General features: G+C 41.2%; 1 non-coding gene across 1 annotated transcript; it reads left to right on the top strand.

Annotated features, from left to right (window-relative positions):
• The first annotated feature begins 16,069 nt into the window (after positions 1-16,069).
• Positions 16,070-16,162, top strand: TRNAR-UCU (transfer RNA arginine (anticodon UCU)). Its single transcript has 2 exons — positions 16,070-16,106; positions 16,127-16,162. It is a non-coding gene; the product is annotated as a tRNA-Arg (tRNA).
• Positions 16,163-16,748: the final 586 nt, after the last annotated feature.

Here is a 16,748-nt window from a genome sequence, read left to right as displayed (position 1 = left end):
ACCTAGAAGCTAAGGTGTGTGTTTTCTTTATAAGTATTTACAATAAAGAACTCTGATTTCAGGGAGAATTGCAAGTTGAGATACAGGGGCATGCCCAGCACCCAGCATGAGCCAGATCCTCAGCTGAAAATCAGTATAGCTGCACAGAAGTAATTGGAACAACTCTGATTTACTTCTGCCGAGGCTCTGTCTTGGTATTTCAGGCTCTTGCCAGAGTTAGTCTCTTGTAGTCATTGAATTCGCTTGCAATTAGTAGAAAAACAAACAAAAAATCCAGCATTCTTATTTCTAAAACCCACCACACAATTAGTGTTAAATCTGATAAAATATGTACACTGTAGTTTATTACAGGAGTTTTTGCAGTGTATGAAAATTTTCTGGTACAAGATGATGGTGTTTCTAATAAATCAAGATCACACTCTGGATTGGGAAAAGAAATAATGAGTAAATATTCTTTAGAGTTCTGTCCTTTAATCAGTCAAGCTCTCTTATAAGATCAGGCTCTTAACTTGGTTGAATGAATGTGACACATCTATGTCTGAATATTTTAATACATAATTATAGCAGTAAATATTGAATTCATGTCGCTGTAGAAACTATAGATTCAAGGTATATTATACCACACAATTTTTATTGTTGGGTGGAATTCTACTATGAAAAATTGTTCACTGATAGAAATGTCAAATTTCCGCCCAGCTTCAAATTCATATGTATTGGTTTTCAGGTGTGTATATTTGCTAAGCAAAACTGATAATTTCACAACAGCTATACTTACCAGCACATATCACTGTGTTGTAAGAGAGAGAAATCTTTCCTCAAGGATGGGACTGGAGGAGATATGGTTTTATTGTCAGATCACATCTAAACATTCCAGGGCCTTGTTTCCTTATGCCTTGTGCAGTCACTTACACTAATGGTGAGGGGTGTAAAATGGAGAATCAGGGCCTAACTCTGCAAGGAAACGATTTAATTTTTCTCTTGCATCCCAGAAAATTCTAATATGCATGTATTTTTTCCCAAAGCACAAAAGATTCAGGCATGCCTTATAGGTACATTCCTAAACCCAACTCATTCATACATTTAAAAAAAAAAAAAGCAATTATCTCTTTTCTATGAGCCATAGATTTTGTATCTTTATCAATAAACAACAGCAGACAATATTAAGTCCAGCTGAGGTATGTCACGTAGGTTATCAGAGGACAGACAGTAGTTCCTTTTGCCAGAACAGCTAAGGTCTTTGGGTTAAAAGCCAAGGGTCATCAGCCACCAGAGCCTCATGTGGCATGGATTAAATCAAAAATTATCTTGAGTGGCATTACAGCAAACTACACAGAACATTAATCTGAGATCTCAGCCACTCCATGTATAAATCACTTCGCTCGTAATGTAGGTTTCAGTTTTACTGGAGTTGACTTGTTTTTCTCGCAGAGAAGCCCGCGGTTCATCGGAACCTGATCCCTTTTGTTGTTGTTAATCCGCTGCAGAAAGTCGAAGCAAGGTCCACAGTACAGTAATGAAGAAAACTGGTTTTTTTTGTTTTTTTTTGTTGACTTCGTTTTGCTGGCACTGTGCTTATGAGGAGACCACCAACCAAAACTACTATTTAAAAGTCTGGCAACTCTATCAAATGGAATAATCCATTTACCAAGCCAGCTCATAACTTTTTGATGAATATTTGGTACATTTCCTAACAATTAAGCAAAAGAGATCAGAACAGGTCATCCGACATCTGTTTGAAACAATTTCCCCATGTTGCCCAATCTTTTGTGGATCATGCAAATATTGGGGTGAGCGGGAATTCATTAGGCCATGGCCTTCTAAATTCTCCTCTCTCATTCATTGTTACAAGGGTTTAATCTTGGAAATTATTGCTTAGGTGATTTTGTTTGTTTGTTTGTTTTTCTTTGTGTACAGCTTGGCTCAGCTAATGGTACCTAGAAGAAGCCAACTCTTCCTAAAGTGTGTCAGATCTCTGTGACTCCAAGGATGTGATCACTTATCTGTCCTCTGTTTCAGATAAAATAAAAGGGCCAAGAATTAAAAGCCTGTTTTTTTGCCCTGCAGTTTGCAGCATAGCTATTTTGAGCTATTTCCATAAAGCCCCAGGTGGTGGCAGCAGCCTTTCTCCCCCCGAAAGCAAGTTCCAGAGGAAACTGAAAGAAAAAGCCAGTGTAACTTTTACAGCACCTCCCAGTAACTTGCTGGCAATCCTACATGTGCAAAATGGATACCTTTAAAATAAAAGCATGGAAACGTCATAACGGTATCCTGTCCCTGAAAGGATATTTGTGAGATCCAAGCCGTGTGTGGGTTATATAGAGATTACTTGTGCAATAAGAGCACTTGGGAAATACTTGCTTGGAGTTGTCAAGCACTATTAGAATATAATCATAATACCTTGCACTTGGCAGGTCAGATTTTCCAAAGAGTTCTGACCCTAGCAGCTCCCACTCTGACCATTTCATTAAGGTGTCTGAGTTTAAAAAATGCTCATCTCCCACCATATGGCACTTTCATTTTTGAAAATCTTGTCCAGAGGATCTTTCATCTAAGGATCTTATAGGACTTCGTAAGCATTAATTCCTGAAATCTTTCCAAAACCTGTGTGGTTGTTCATTTTAATAATAACTTTCACTGAGTTGGGGAAACTGAGGCACATACATTGAGCAACTTGCCCAAGCTCACATAATGACTTAGTGGCGGAGTTGAGAATACTCCCTAGGATTCCTGACTGAGAGTCCATTCCTCTAACAATTAGTTCACATTTACATGGGGACTTTTATTGCACACGCAGATTCTTGGGAGTTTTCTGTGGTTTTATCTGGTAAACTGCAATATTAAATTACTTTCTAATGTTGAAAGAATAAGCCCTCTTTGTGCAAACCCTTCCAAGCAGGATAGTCTGAATTTTTGTGTATTGTGCAGCACATACTTCTCCCTACACAGAAAATAAATTATTGTGTAATTTAAATAATGATACAATTCAGGAGTGTGTATTATTGCTTTGGGCTCAGCACCAAGCCAGCAGGTTTTGCACACATTCTGAAAATGATTTTTACTGGTCAGTGAGATGGAGCTCCTAGAGTGCTATCAGCTGGGGGTATAGAAGGCATCGCCCTGTGATCCCGTCTGGAGAAACAGACCTCGAAAAAGGCTAAAAGAAGGGAGTGAAGTTAAAGCTGGAAGTCCAGTTGGATGTGCTGGAGCTAATCCAGATCTAGGAATGTAGGAATTACTATAATGGATTAGAGCCAAGGTCTATCTACTCCGGTATCTTGTGTCTAACAGTAGCCATTTGCTTTATAGGAAGATGTAAGATGCAGTAGAAGAGACATGGGGGGTAATCCTGGTCCCTAGTTGTTAGTTTGGTTTAAACACCAGTTTTACTATCCCTTCCAAAAACTTTGTTGTCACTTATTATGACAACTGTGGATATTCTGGATAACTACATGAATATCTTGTGCTACTGTAATGCCTAAGAACCCAGTGATAAACCAGCCTCCCCCCACGAGGCTAGGTGATATACAAACAGAACAAAAAGCTAGTCCCTGCCCCAGAGATGTAACCACTGGGAGTTGGCAGCATGGTTGTCAGAGGCTGCCAGAAGCACTGGAAACCGCTGGAGTCAACAAAACAAAAAGCTTGGGGGTGTTTAACTGGGGCAAGCTAACCCAGCGTAAGCCAGATTTAAACTGATGTGGAGTACTCACACACACAGCTGCCTCAGGTTAACTAAATTGGTGCAACAGCACGCATTAGTTCAACCAGAGTTGCTTGTATGTGTAGTTAAATCCCAATAGGGAACCTGGGAAAGCCCAAAATAGATAGGAGGAAGAAAAAATTAAACCCTCATTTCCCCCCGCCCTCAAGCCCACATCTTTCCTATGAAACTACCTTATTCTCCAAGGTGGCATAAGCCAGGCATGAAAATCTCCTAGAAATGCTGAAAATGAGGTTGCAACCCAGTGTGAAATTAAAGGATGCCAACATCTGACACTGTGTCGGCTGCATTTGACAATAGGCATGCACAATAGGCTTTGCAAACAGATGTGACTGGCCTCGGCCCTCTGCTGAATCCACCTGGTCCTCTGTGCAGCTTTATTTTGGAGGGGGAGCTGTGAGCGGTCAGGCGATGCACGTGGTAGCACTCCAGAACCCCTTTAAAAAAAAAAAAAGGAAACAAAAATATCAGCTTTTCTACTCCGTTTCTTTCTGTGCCAAATATTCCAGTAAAGCAATTTGTGTGTGTGTATATGTCCTCTGCACTTCCTTCTAAAAAACCCAGACTCCCCTCCAACCCTTGTTCTTTTGGGGCTCTGCTTGGAGGCCAACCTCCTTTTGTTAATGGAGGACTGGCTAGGATCCCTTCAGTCTTTTAACTATATGGAGGAGGTTTCTCTATTCACTAGGATGAAGCACTCTTCCCCCTCATGAAGTGGGAATGTTACTGCTGCAATATTCCCAACCTCTGCCAACTCAGTAAAAGGACCCAGGGAATGGAAGTGCTGGGGAAAGCAAAGGTGGGGGGGTATTGGAAGCTCTGGAGACTGAAATCCCCTAATTAGCCACAGCCTAGGATCAAGATCCATCAACAGTGCAAGCTTCCTCCATGCTGCTGCGGCAATGCACTTAAACCCGTCCCCGGAGGTGGGTAAGAAGAGAATTCATTCTCTATGTTCCATTCATCCCTTTGCCAAGACTGCCAATAGGGGGGCCAATTGGTAGGAAACATTTGTGGTTGGTTTTGTGGTGTTGCATACCAGCTTGCTACAGACAGGATGGGGACCCACCACACTCCTTTCATGCAAGCTACGGAACACCTATCAGACTCAACCACTGCTGACCTGGGTTACATTCAAACTGGCAACCTGAGGTGAGGGACCCTCTCCATGCTCTGTCCCTCGAGCTAGCCAGGCTTGTACAACTTTAATTTCCTGATGATGCTGAGTTAGTCCAAAGGCTTAAGTTGGTGGTTCTTCTGTTGCAAAAAGTCAGGGAGGTTGTCCCTCCTTGGTAAGATACCGGGCTGGATTCTGTCCTGGTGTAACACGACTGCATTCAGGGGGATGAATATGACCCATAACCAGTTTCTGACTAGCTGAAAAGCAGCGTGGTTTAGAGGATAGGCCACTGAACTGGGACTCTGCAGCATTCTGTTCCTGGCTCAATCACTGTCCTGCCGTGTGACCCTCAGCAAGTTGCTTCACATCTGTCCTTCTGTTTCCCCTCGTACCCACTGGCTGTCTTGGCTATTTATATTGTAAGTTCTATGGGTCAGGAACTCTCTCTTACTATATATATATATATATATATATATATATATATATATACACACACACTGCCTAGCACAATGGAGCCCAGCTCTCATTGGGGCATCTCACTGCTACCATTCTTCTAATTACTAGTTTGTATTGTCTTCCTATACAGACTGCCCTTTGGGAAGCGCTTCTATTTATTACTGTAATAGTGACATCGCTTGGAAATCTCTCTTTGGAAAATTGTTGTTGTACAGTTGGCATCCTTGCCCTCCCAGAGGAGCCTTGATATAGTCGTAGAGCACTCGAGCATTCACTCACAATCACAGCTTCTGCGACTGGGTCGTTTTTTTCTCTAACTAGGTAAATTAACTCTAATACCCTTATTTGCTATCAACCTTATAAAACATAATAAAAAACAGATGTCTCTTCTTTAACCTGATGTGCTATGAAAGCTTGATGGCCTATTTCCCTCCCCTCCCCCCCCACCTGCAAGATGGTATGGTAATACTTTTGCTCTTGTGAATTCATCGTAGAGTCTGATGAAAAGGAATTTGGAAATACATTAATATGGAAAGATCTTGCATTGTATGGATTTAGGATTTTAGCTTAGAGAAAGCAAACCACCTCCATGTCTTTCTCTGTGCTGGAAGTGGGTTGGTCGGAGTGAGCTTGATAAGCAAGTCCTGCTTTGTAACTGGCAGTTAATATTGGAGTGATGCGCTTCAAGCTGCCAAGCACCCTGTGTGTACAAATGGAACCACAGAAGCCATTTTATGGTGGTGCTACTTTAGACGCTAGGGTCTACTCCTGAAAACCTCCTGAAAGTGCTGAATGTCCTTAACTTTCCATTGCATTCACAGGGATTTGAGGTTATGTAGTACCTGGCAGGATTTGGGCCAAAATCTGGTATCCTGAAGAAATACTGACAGTAGCATTTTGCCTCTCACCTTGGATCAATTCAATAAAAGTCTGTGTTCTTTGCAGAAACAGGCTACACGAGGCACACGAAGGTGCACGAAGAATGTATGGCTTGTGCATTCTTCCAACAGAATTTGCTTTATGTCACTATTTCTGGCATTAGCACAGTCATGTCGCCTTATTGGCTCTTTCATGTACCAGCTGATCAAGTGTTTATTACCAAGAGCGTACGCAACGCAGCATACGTTTCTGCATCGAAACAGTACTCTGAGATTTCAATGTATACATGTGGCTACCTCACTTCCCTCCGTAAGTATAAGAATAATTCTGCAAGTGGAGAGCATGGAAAAATTGTAATTGCACCGAATTCAATCCCAAACAGCACTTTTACATGCTCAAGGAATATTATCAGAAAGAGATGGGAGGACAGTTAAGCCAAGGAAATAATGGGGATGGGTCCTATGAGATCTAAAAGGATGGGGGCGGGGTAGAGGCAATGCAATAACTCCAAACCTCATCAGAAGGAAGAGTTCAGTGGTTGAGAGGACTTCTAGAACATAGTGGTGTCTGTGGAGACTGTGTAATCATGGCTGTAATGGCTGATAACGCCTGATGAATGTACCAAATAATGTCATCAAATAAGGGAACCTGGAACTGTGTGATTAGAGAGGAAGGCATGGGGTGTATGATATACACATGTGAGGGTTGGAACAGAGTAGCCATAGAATTCATTCTTTATTAGTCATCTTGTAAGAGCCTGACTAAAGAAAAGGCCCTGTTCTGGAGTCCTCCTCCTATGAGCAATGATGCTCTTGTTCTTAGTAATTTTGACTTCCAGTTGAACAAAATGTTGTTTCTACTGAAACAATTTGTTTTCCAGCTCGGACGGCAACATTATTGTGGTGGTTGGTTGAGGTTTCAAGGGCAGTGATTTGATTTTACTTGTCATTTATTAGGCAACAGACTAGTTCCTCATACAAAATCATAATAAACAGGCAGCTCATATCAAGTGGCAGTTCTCCCGGGCACGGGCAGCATTCATTAGATACCCTTCTTCAGTAGTTCACTCTTATTTGGCTTTTACTTTTAGGGTTGTCTCTTACTGGGGCTGACTCTGTCTCCTAAACGCCTCCTTGCTCAGAACCATGCATCCAATAGTGTGTTGCGAAGTGCAAGCCATTGATGCTGCGGCAAAACATTCACTAAGCTGCCTGGGTTTGACCTGACTATACTCTCCTTCTTAAATTAAATACTGTGAACCTCCCCTCATGTTGTTAGCACTGGGGAAATAGCCCTAGTCCTCTGCAGTCCTATTTTAGCAGGGTTTAGATTGGCACCCAGCCATGTTACAATAGGTTGATGTTAAAACACCTGTTAGCTGGTTCGGCAGTTTCCTAGAGAATCTTTCGTCAGTTAGAAGTAATGAGAATGTGTACAGATCAGCAAGCCAGTGTGCAGTGATAGGTGTAATTTTATCATGGGCTTGGCTCAGTAGTTGCTGTAGAGCCTTACTCACATGCACGGCCTGTAATCCACACACACACACATACACACACACACACAATCTCGCTCAGGTTCAGTTGTCAAAACTCTGCAACATTAAAATGTCCTATTAGTAAGAGTTCATTATTTTCACAAAATACACCATAGCACACTTAGTAGTGCGTCAGATTGCATTTGGTAGAATCTATAACCCATTTTCTTATGGTGCTCTCTTTGGAAGAGAAATCCTAAACCAAAACCCATGCATTAGCACGTTGCAGGCTTTTCAAGAAGGTTAGTACTGGAATACTTGCAAAATGTGCAATTTGTATAAAAATATAACTGTATCCCATGGATTGCATATTCATCAAGGGCTGAATCTTAGCCATGTCCCGGTGCATAAAGCTCCCATTGAAATCAATGGAAATTTTTGCTCAATGGAATGATACGGCCCTAACTCTCCTAATGCAAAAAATACAATGCAAATCCAGTCTACATAAAAACTACAAATTAACATCCCATACATGTCCTGCTGATAAAACTTTGTCCCTTTCTCTGAATTAGAGAAAATCAGTTGTTTTAAGCCATGACCCCTTTCGTTCAGCATATGCTACTGTCTTATTTGAACCATGCAAAGATTCATCCATGCCTATGGCTTTTAAACACAACATTTATTATGCTTAGCCCATCGATTATGGGGGAACCCTCCAATCCTCCTGGACAGCACATAGCACGGCACACATGCAGCATCTGGTTTTCATGTTCAATCTCATCCCTTTTACTTAACCGTTGAGGGCAGGCTCAAGTGACAACTGAGCAATGCTCTCACTGCAGACTGACTAATTAGCCTGCATCTGGAGCTAATTAAATGTGGAGTCGCCTGCAGAGGAGAGTGCTGTCCTTATCATACCAGCGGCAGGACCTACGCAGAAGAAAAATCGCTGATGATATGCCCAGTGTTCTTGCAGGCAATTTAAATGAGGCAACTGGGGACTTGAGCTTGTTGCTACAGACTTTAATGGGAGCAGGAGCAGGCCCCAAAATGATGGAGTGATTTTCGGGGCTAAAGATATTTCAAGTGCAAGAATAATTAAATTACTACACAATCGTGTTTGAACTGCTGCTTGAGTATGTAATGTATGACCATGAAGATACCTCCTATGCGTTAATATCATTTAATGCTCTAGCTTCTGATATTTAGTGACACATTTAACTAAAGCATCCTGACCTTTACCAGATGAAATATGTTCCAATAGTGTCTTTTTTACTGTAAAAACGAGGTTTACTTGTTAAATGTTCTAATCTTCTTTTTCATTTGGCTTTGCTGGGAGAAATTCATCTTCCATTACTAGATCAGCTACTTATTAGTATGAGGCTGCCCATTTTAATTACTGGACAATTTTATTTCATGACCCTGACAAATAAGTGCATTCCTTGGGAGGTTTGCAAAGACTACTGCAGTGAGGCATATGAATTGCAAGATTAAGCAAAAGGATGTTTTTTTTTTAATGCCTGCAGTTCTCATCATAACACTTAAAATGTTAATAAAGGAAGGGAAAAAACTCAACTTTTGGAGATAAATTTGTCACATAAATCATTATTTATAGCCTATTCTTTAGCTCCTGTTTCATGCCCTCAAAAAGTTTGGCTTTGATGCCTGATGTTGATTTGAGAGTGAATTTTCACCCTGTGTAGGTCCTTGGACTTTTTATCAAAAAGTTTTCTGTTTGAATAGAAAATAACATTGCAAGGCCATGACTAAAATTGTCTGGTGGCTATCCTTCATGAAGTAGTCATTGAACCTGCATAGGCAGTGTGCAAAACACCACTCTGCAGGTGGGTGCGTTACCAGATGTTACCCTCTGCATGCTGCCCACCCTTCTATTATTTTATTTATTTAAGATTTATGTGCTTGGTGCTGCATGATTCACAAACAGAGAGAGAAAGAGAGAGAGTGCTCCTGCCTGGCAATATTTGCTGTCTAAGAAGCAGACATGTGAAAGACAGGATAGACTGTGACACTAAGGAGCTGGGATCTGCTCAATGGAAGTCTTTCCATTGACTTCAGCAGGCTTTGAATTAGGCTCCTGGAGGATGATTTAGGATTTTTTTTCATAATTCTAATGAACCCTCTCTTTTGGTGGGCATCATGGCAAAAGTGGTTTTTAGGAGGGATTTGAGTGATGTATTTCCCTGTTTTTCTTTAACATTTCTCACTGCATTCAGTCACCCATCCCAACATTTGGGCTTAAATCAGAGTTAACTACATGACCGTTCCCTGGTGCCATAAGGCAGGGAAATGCCTCTACAGGCATCTTTCTTTGACGGGAAGTGGAATCCTAAAACTTCCATTTTGTCTCCAGCCACCAACTTTCTCCTTCCCCTCCTCTCTATTGATGGTACTGGGCAATATCATCTCTGATTTGAACTCCGTGCAAGCTGTTTTTTTCCCATCCCGCAAAGAATTTCTTGTTCAGCACTGCGACAATAGTGAGGCCTTTTGAATTTTTTTGAGAAAGGCCAGCGAGAGAGAGAGCTTACCGGAGTAGCCAATAGTTTAGAGGTTAAGGCATTTGGCTAGCATGTGGGAGATTCAGATTCAAGTTCCTTCTCTGCCTTTCTCTCACATCCCTGGTGAGTGTCCTAACTACCGGGCTCTTCTGGGGTAGGGAATCTCTGTCTCCTCTGTTGGAACTGTTTCACTTTTATATAACTAATTAAATATGAATTGGAGCAGGAACTTGAATCTAAGTCTCCCATGTGTCATTTGAGTGCCTCAGCCTTTGAGCTACTGGCTATTCTGGGATGGGTGGTGTCTCTCTGGTTTTGACCAGAAATTCCAATCCAGTCCTGAGGAAAGTGTCATCAAAATGGGAACGTTCAGAAAAGTTTCCGTTTTTTAAAAAAATTCTCTGCCGCCATTCTGAATGTATTAAGGTCTCTGTTCGGTTTGGTGAATGATACTGGTGGGAAAAGTGCAAAAACTTGCAAGAAAACAAAGCAACAAGCCCTGTGAAAAAATAACATTATTTAATTTTATTTTTAAGCACCCACTTGGCCACTTCATCTTTCCCCCTTTTCCCTCTTTAGAGATGAGACCATAAACAGGGATCTTAATGCCCCAGGTATCTTGGGTCCATCTCTACTCATCTCTGTCCCTCAACCATTTTCACTGTTCTCATGGCTTTGGATAATTTTCTCCCTGCACATTAGTGAGTGTTATTAATGGGATGATATATGTATCCCCATCAGACGCGCACAAAAAATGGCAGTTGGAGAGCCTGTGGTGTCACTGAAATCAGAAAATGCAGAGAGTAGCTTTGGAGGTGAGGAAAAAAATCTTTTGCCAAGCCAAACTCTTTCAAGATAAGAACTAGTAGTTAGTCCATTGCTAGCAGCAATGACAAAGGATACGAGTATGGGCAGAGCTCTATTTTCAGAGGAAAATGGAACTCTCTTTGAACAAATGAAACTTTCCCAAAACGAAACCAGCAATGAGCCTGAATCAAACCCACAAATCTCTTCACCTCCAGAGTTTGGGGGTTCAGAAGTCGATACGAATTTTATAAATGAAAGAGCCACATGTACCTAGAGATTGCCTGAACCAGAAAATCCAGATTGCCAAATGCTGATGCAATTTTGAAATCTGGATCCAGAGACTTTCTTTTCAGCATGTGCCCATCTCTAAATAAATCCAAATGCATTAAAAACTAGCATGTATTTGTCTTATTCCATATGAGGCTGACCAATCAGTAGGGGTGGCTTTTTCACACACAAATGTTCCTCACTGGAGCATGAATTCTCAAATATTAGCTTTCTACCTAATGAGACTAGACAGGAGCAGGGAAAAGACTTGTCTGTTTCTTGTACTTGATGCAGGGAAACGATTTAAATCTGTTAATTTTTTTAAATGCAGCATATGAATGTTTACTTTATTGGGGAGGATTTTTTCCCTCCTAATGAATACAGGCTTTTGTAAAGCCCTGTTCATTGTAATTTTCATAAACTCCATCCAAACATCCCTTTCTCTCTGTCTCTTAAAAGAGAACCTCTCCCCACCCACCCGCATTTTACATGTTGTGATTTCACTGAGGCTTCCAATTGGTCTTCAACAGTTCATTTATGTCGGGCGCCTTCCATAAACTCTACAGCTATGGTCTCCTTGCATGACCACCCACTGAATCAGGCTGTCTAAACAGCATCTGTCAAAGTCTCAGACACATCTACTGAGTAAAAAATGGATTCAGTCCAGGGTTGTTGGGGTTTTTTTTTTTTTTTGGTGAAAGTGTGTGTCAAAAAGGGACTGAAGAAGATTTTGCGCCAGGATCATCAGAAGGTGTGTTGTAATCAATTTGAAATTGACAGGTGATTCTCCTTGGTTAAACGCTTTTTTTGCCTCTTGACATTTCCTCCTTTCATTAATTCATTTCGCAAGACACAGAAGGCACTTTATCCCTCAATGCCTAGGTTAGTCGTTCCAAATCTCTGGATTGCTAACAGATCCATTGTTAGTGATTGGAGCTTGTTTAAGCCTAATCCCAAATGCATTACACAGCAAGTTTTACTTGGCTTTTCGATTTAAGGTATTGAAGGTTATTACCTGTGGTATGTAGGCGTTGTTCTGAAGAATCCCCCCAGCTAATTTTGTCATTTTGTGAGTGTGTTTGCATTGAAGGGGGGTTTCCTCACTCTAGACTTTTTCTTTTTCCCTGCTTGTGTAATTTGGAGACATTTTTGGAAGATTAAGTTAGATTAGCTACTTGAAACTTGCTATTGTCTGCTGGGATTGCCATCTCTTGAGTGTGACAGCATAAAGCAGGTTCTCTCTTAAAAGGGCATCATGATGTTAATGTGCTTGTGTGTTGTACGTAGTTCTAAAACTTAAAAGGTAGGTTAATTTTGCTTGATGGCAACTTGGAAATGTTGCATTACTTTATTTCTCTGTGGGGTTACCAAGTGCTGAACCTCAGTGGAAGTGCATCAGAAAAATACATTTTTATGGCAGACAAAAACCAAGGACTGCTGTTAACAAAAATACTCATGAGCTGAATTTAGGGAATCCCCATGCATTTCTACACTGTGAATGCAGTGAAAATCCCGTTTCCATGAGTTTGTTTAGACTTCATTCCTGCAGAGGCCAGATGTCTCTTTATTATTGAATCTGGCCCTAAAATGGGTTCCTACTGGAAGTGAACAATATCTTGGTGATGAAGGCCACATTTCTGTCTGCTGTCAAATGTCAGCCTCAAAAATAGGCATAAGGTATCATGTAAAGCTCATGGATGAAATCCTGGCCCCATTATGAAATCCTGTTGTCTTCATTGGAGCCAGGATTTCACCCCCTGTGTTCTGAAAATCATCTCAAATGTCTTTTGATCTTCTTTGAGGACTTACTTTAAACAAAAAGCATAAATAAGTGTTGATGATGTATGCCACTTTTTTGTCTTTTCTTTTATGAATTAAATATTGTAATTCTGAGGGCTCCAAAGGGCTACAATAACACTAATCATAAATTATTTTATCCTGCCATATATCCCATTGGACTGAATAAAACAACCCAGAAAGAAAAGGGAAGGGGGAGGGGACCCAACAAAATAAGAAACAAATCATTCTTATAAATAGCAAAGCACAAAAAAGGGAAGAAATGAAAAAAACATGAATATTGTTTTGGAAAGCCCTCAGAAAATAACCTGAAACAACCCCCCCTCTACACCCAGTAAAACTCAATTAAGCACTTAAACCCTTCTTAATAAAAGGGGGAAGGGGGAGGAAAAGAACTGCAAACGAAGGGAGAAGTCCAAAGCAAACCCAGTGTAAGGTGTGGAAGAGAAGATGAACACAGCAAGTTACTTATTACTCATTACCATATCTGTGGTCTACGGTAGGATCTCCAGGATGGAACTAGGGACTGTCCCCTTTAAAGGGTTGAGCTCCCTTAATAACACGTGCATTTCTCTTTTTGATTCGCAGTAGATGGTGTTAGTACAAATCTCAAAATACCCTCCAGCTGAGCGTTTGTGAATGGGCCAGTCACAGGCATGGAGAATTTTGTGGGGTATTGTCACCAAATGGTTGCTGGACAATGGTGATGTGGCCAGAATCCTGTCAGACAGAGAGAGTTAGGGTTAGGGTTAATGCACAAATCAAGTAACACACCCATGCTCATCCAGGGCTTCAGGGTGACAGCAGACCTTGGATAGACCTTGGATCCTTCTGTACAACAGCCCACCCCTGCTACTTGGACTGAAGGAGAAGCTGGAGCTAGTAGAAAGCTGTATAACATAGATCCTAGCTAGTTCACCATAATATACTGGCACTAGTGGTCAGTGTTCAGGGCAGATGTGGAGTTACTGGGTTGCTTGGATTTGGTGAAATATTTGCAAGCAATTTGTTGGCGTGGTTCATTTAGTACCACTCGTGCATTGGGTGTAACTGGCAGGTTCAAGTCCCACCCCTGGACTGTGGCTCATACCCAGTGCTCACAATGCATTAGGGTACTGAGTCTATTCAAGATGGAGTGCTATATTATGGAGAGCTGAGAGAAACGGGTTCTTTTAGTTCACTGGCAGTTCTGAAAAATGGGGAGGGGGGAATAGTTTGGGTCAAATTGAATCTGAAAAGTTTTGACAAATGGAAAAAGTCCATTTTGGGCCAAATGGGGCTCTGTGTGTCTCCTGTTGAAGCTGTTCCATTTTGCATAAAATACTTGAATGGTTTTTGGGGAAGAGACAGAGTGAGGTGAACTCTCTCTAGTCTGATGGTTCGGGCACTCGGCTGGGATGTAAGAAACCCAAGGTTCAAGTCCTTGCCCCCCATGAATATTTAGTTACTTATACAAAGTGAAACAGCTCTAGCAGGAGAGACTGAAAGCATCACTATGCCAGTATTCTAGTGGTTAGATCACTCGTGTGGAAGTGGGAGAGGAACTGGAGTTCAAATCCCTGCTCCAGAGTGGATCTGAACCCAGATGAGCGCTCTAACCACTGGGATAAAAGCTTGAAGGTGGGTCCCACCATCACTTCCCTTTGTCTGGCCATCTTATGAACATAGCCGCACAGATTTTTTTTGAGAATATTCAGCAAATTCATGGCAAATTCACAAATAGTTTTGAGTCAACCGAAGCGACATTTGGCGAATAAACTGTTCGGTCAGACAATTTCATCCAGCTCTGGGATTATGGCATTATTTTGTGTATTAATGTATGGGATGGGCACCTTCACCTATGCTTTGTAAATTCAAAGAAATAAATAAAATGACCGCGTGGGCAAATGACTAGAATTGACCAGCAGCACATGTAGTTATTTATTTAGTCCTGGCAACTGCAGTAATTGCTTGCAAAGGGTTGGCATGAATGTATCACACATACTCTAGCCCATAAAGTCCTGATATTTAACTTAAACCTCATTACATTCTGGGCAAGATCTGATATTGCAACACACTTAGCTAGATTATTTACACACATGCAGAATATCGCATTCTGTACTGTACGGCAAATTCACTTATATCATGGGGGTGTTTTAATAACAATTTCTCGTGCCTTAGTGTGTGTGTGTGTGTGTTTAATCATGAACAAATCACTTGATCAAAACTGCGTAGAACTGAATACAAAAATGATATATTAAAAAAAGAATATATGGTCTCCCCTCCAGAGTACTAGATGCACTTTGTCATCCCTTTACCTCCTTTAAACCCAATTCAGATTAGATCTGCTATCTTTCACGATTATGTAAAAGAAGTGATAAAACGTGGCTTTTCAAAAAATCATGTTTGTACAAGAATTTGCTGACATTTTGTGGAGTGATAACATGATGGTGAAAATATCCAGATCCCCCCAGACCTGGAGTCTGGAATTAGTAAAAAGAGCCTTTCAGGCATATTCAAAACTAACTTCTGTTCCTTTTCCAGCACTAAATTGGATCCTTTTATTATTTTTTGGTAAACCAATCTACACAATTTTAAATAAGTGTTTGCCAGATTTACTGGGGTTTGGCGCCTGCCTGAACTGTGCTCTAATCATTTCACACTCTTTTTTTTTTTTAAACAGGGAGAAGGAAGAAACATTCCAGTTTAAATGTGACTTGCTGGTCATGCTTGCCAATAAATATGCAAACAGATGAAATGATGATGAGGCTGGAATGTAATCTGTGCTCGGAAAGGGCTATCGGTGCTGTAGTAGCAACAGAAAAATGACATTTTGCTTCTTGTTAAAAACTAGCAAACCAATTTGGGAGTGCCAGCATAAGGTGTCTCAGCCCCAGCTCTCCTTAGAGAGGCCTGGTGCCTGTTGACAGCTACAGCTGCTTAACTGAAATTTGTTTGTGTTTTAGTGCCCAGATTAGAGTCATGCGTTAGAATGGAGTTTTCAATACACTGGACCTAGGTGATTGCAGTATATGAGCTTGCTGTAAGAAGGCTCTGTGGCACAATGGATAGTGCATTGGACTTCTAGGGTGATGATAGATGAAGTTATTCAAAGGTTGTGGGTTCGAGTCCCACCAGAGTCATATTTTGCATCATCCAAGGTAATATGCAAACTTGGCTGTTGAAGATAACAGGACGTAAAAGCTGGTTGATTAATTGGTTTGTCAGCATCCTTAGCAGCAAGTGTTTTCTGTGGGCCAGACTGCGATGCTCTTACTCCTACAGAATAATACCTTACTCCACAAATCGCCTCAGGGCCTTTATGGTGCTCAGCCATGTGAGGTGTGGAAATGCTACCACCCTTGGAAGTCAACCATTGGTTTTCAAAAGGTTTTGAAGGGACCTCAGTGAGTGACTTGAAGAATTGCAGCCTTTCTTCCAGATAGAAGGCCAAATCTTTAACTGGTGACAATCAGTGAGGCTTCTTCGAAGTTAAATTGGCATATCACGCTATGCCAGCTGAAGGTGTGTCCCATAATTTTCTTCTGGATAGGTTCTGTACTGGGTGTGGGGGGAGAGGGGGTAACTTTCTAGAGCACGCATGTTCTGTTGTAACGTAAGTATTAGATTATATTCTAAAGGAATTGGTAGAAAATACACCCTGCATGTAGCAAATGTTCTCTGTAGAGGCACTCGTCAAACAGATGGCTGTAAGAGGAATAACAAATA

This window comes from Lepidochelys kempii, chromosome 12 (assembly GCF_965140265.1).
Source record: "Lepidochelys kempii isolate rLepKem1 chromosome 12, rLepKem1.hap2, whole genome shotgun sequence".
Lineage (NCBI taxonomy): Eukaryota > Metazoa > Chordata > Testudines > Cheloniidae > Lepidochelys > Lepidochelys kempii.
The sequence above is the reverse complement of the archived record's forward strand: the minus strand, read 5'-3'. Positions and strand labels throughout refer to the sequence as shown.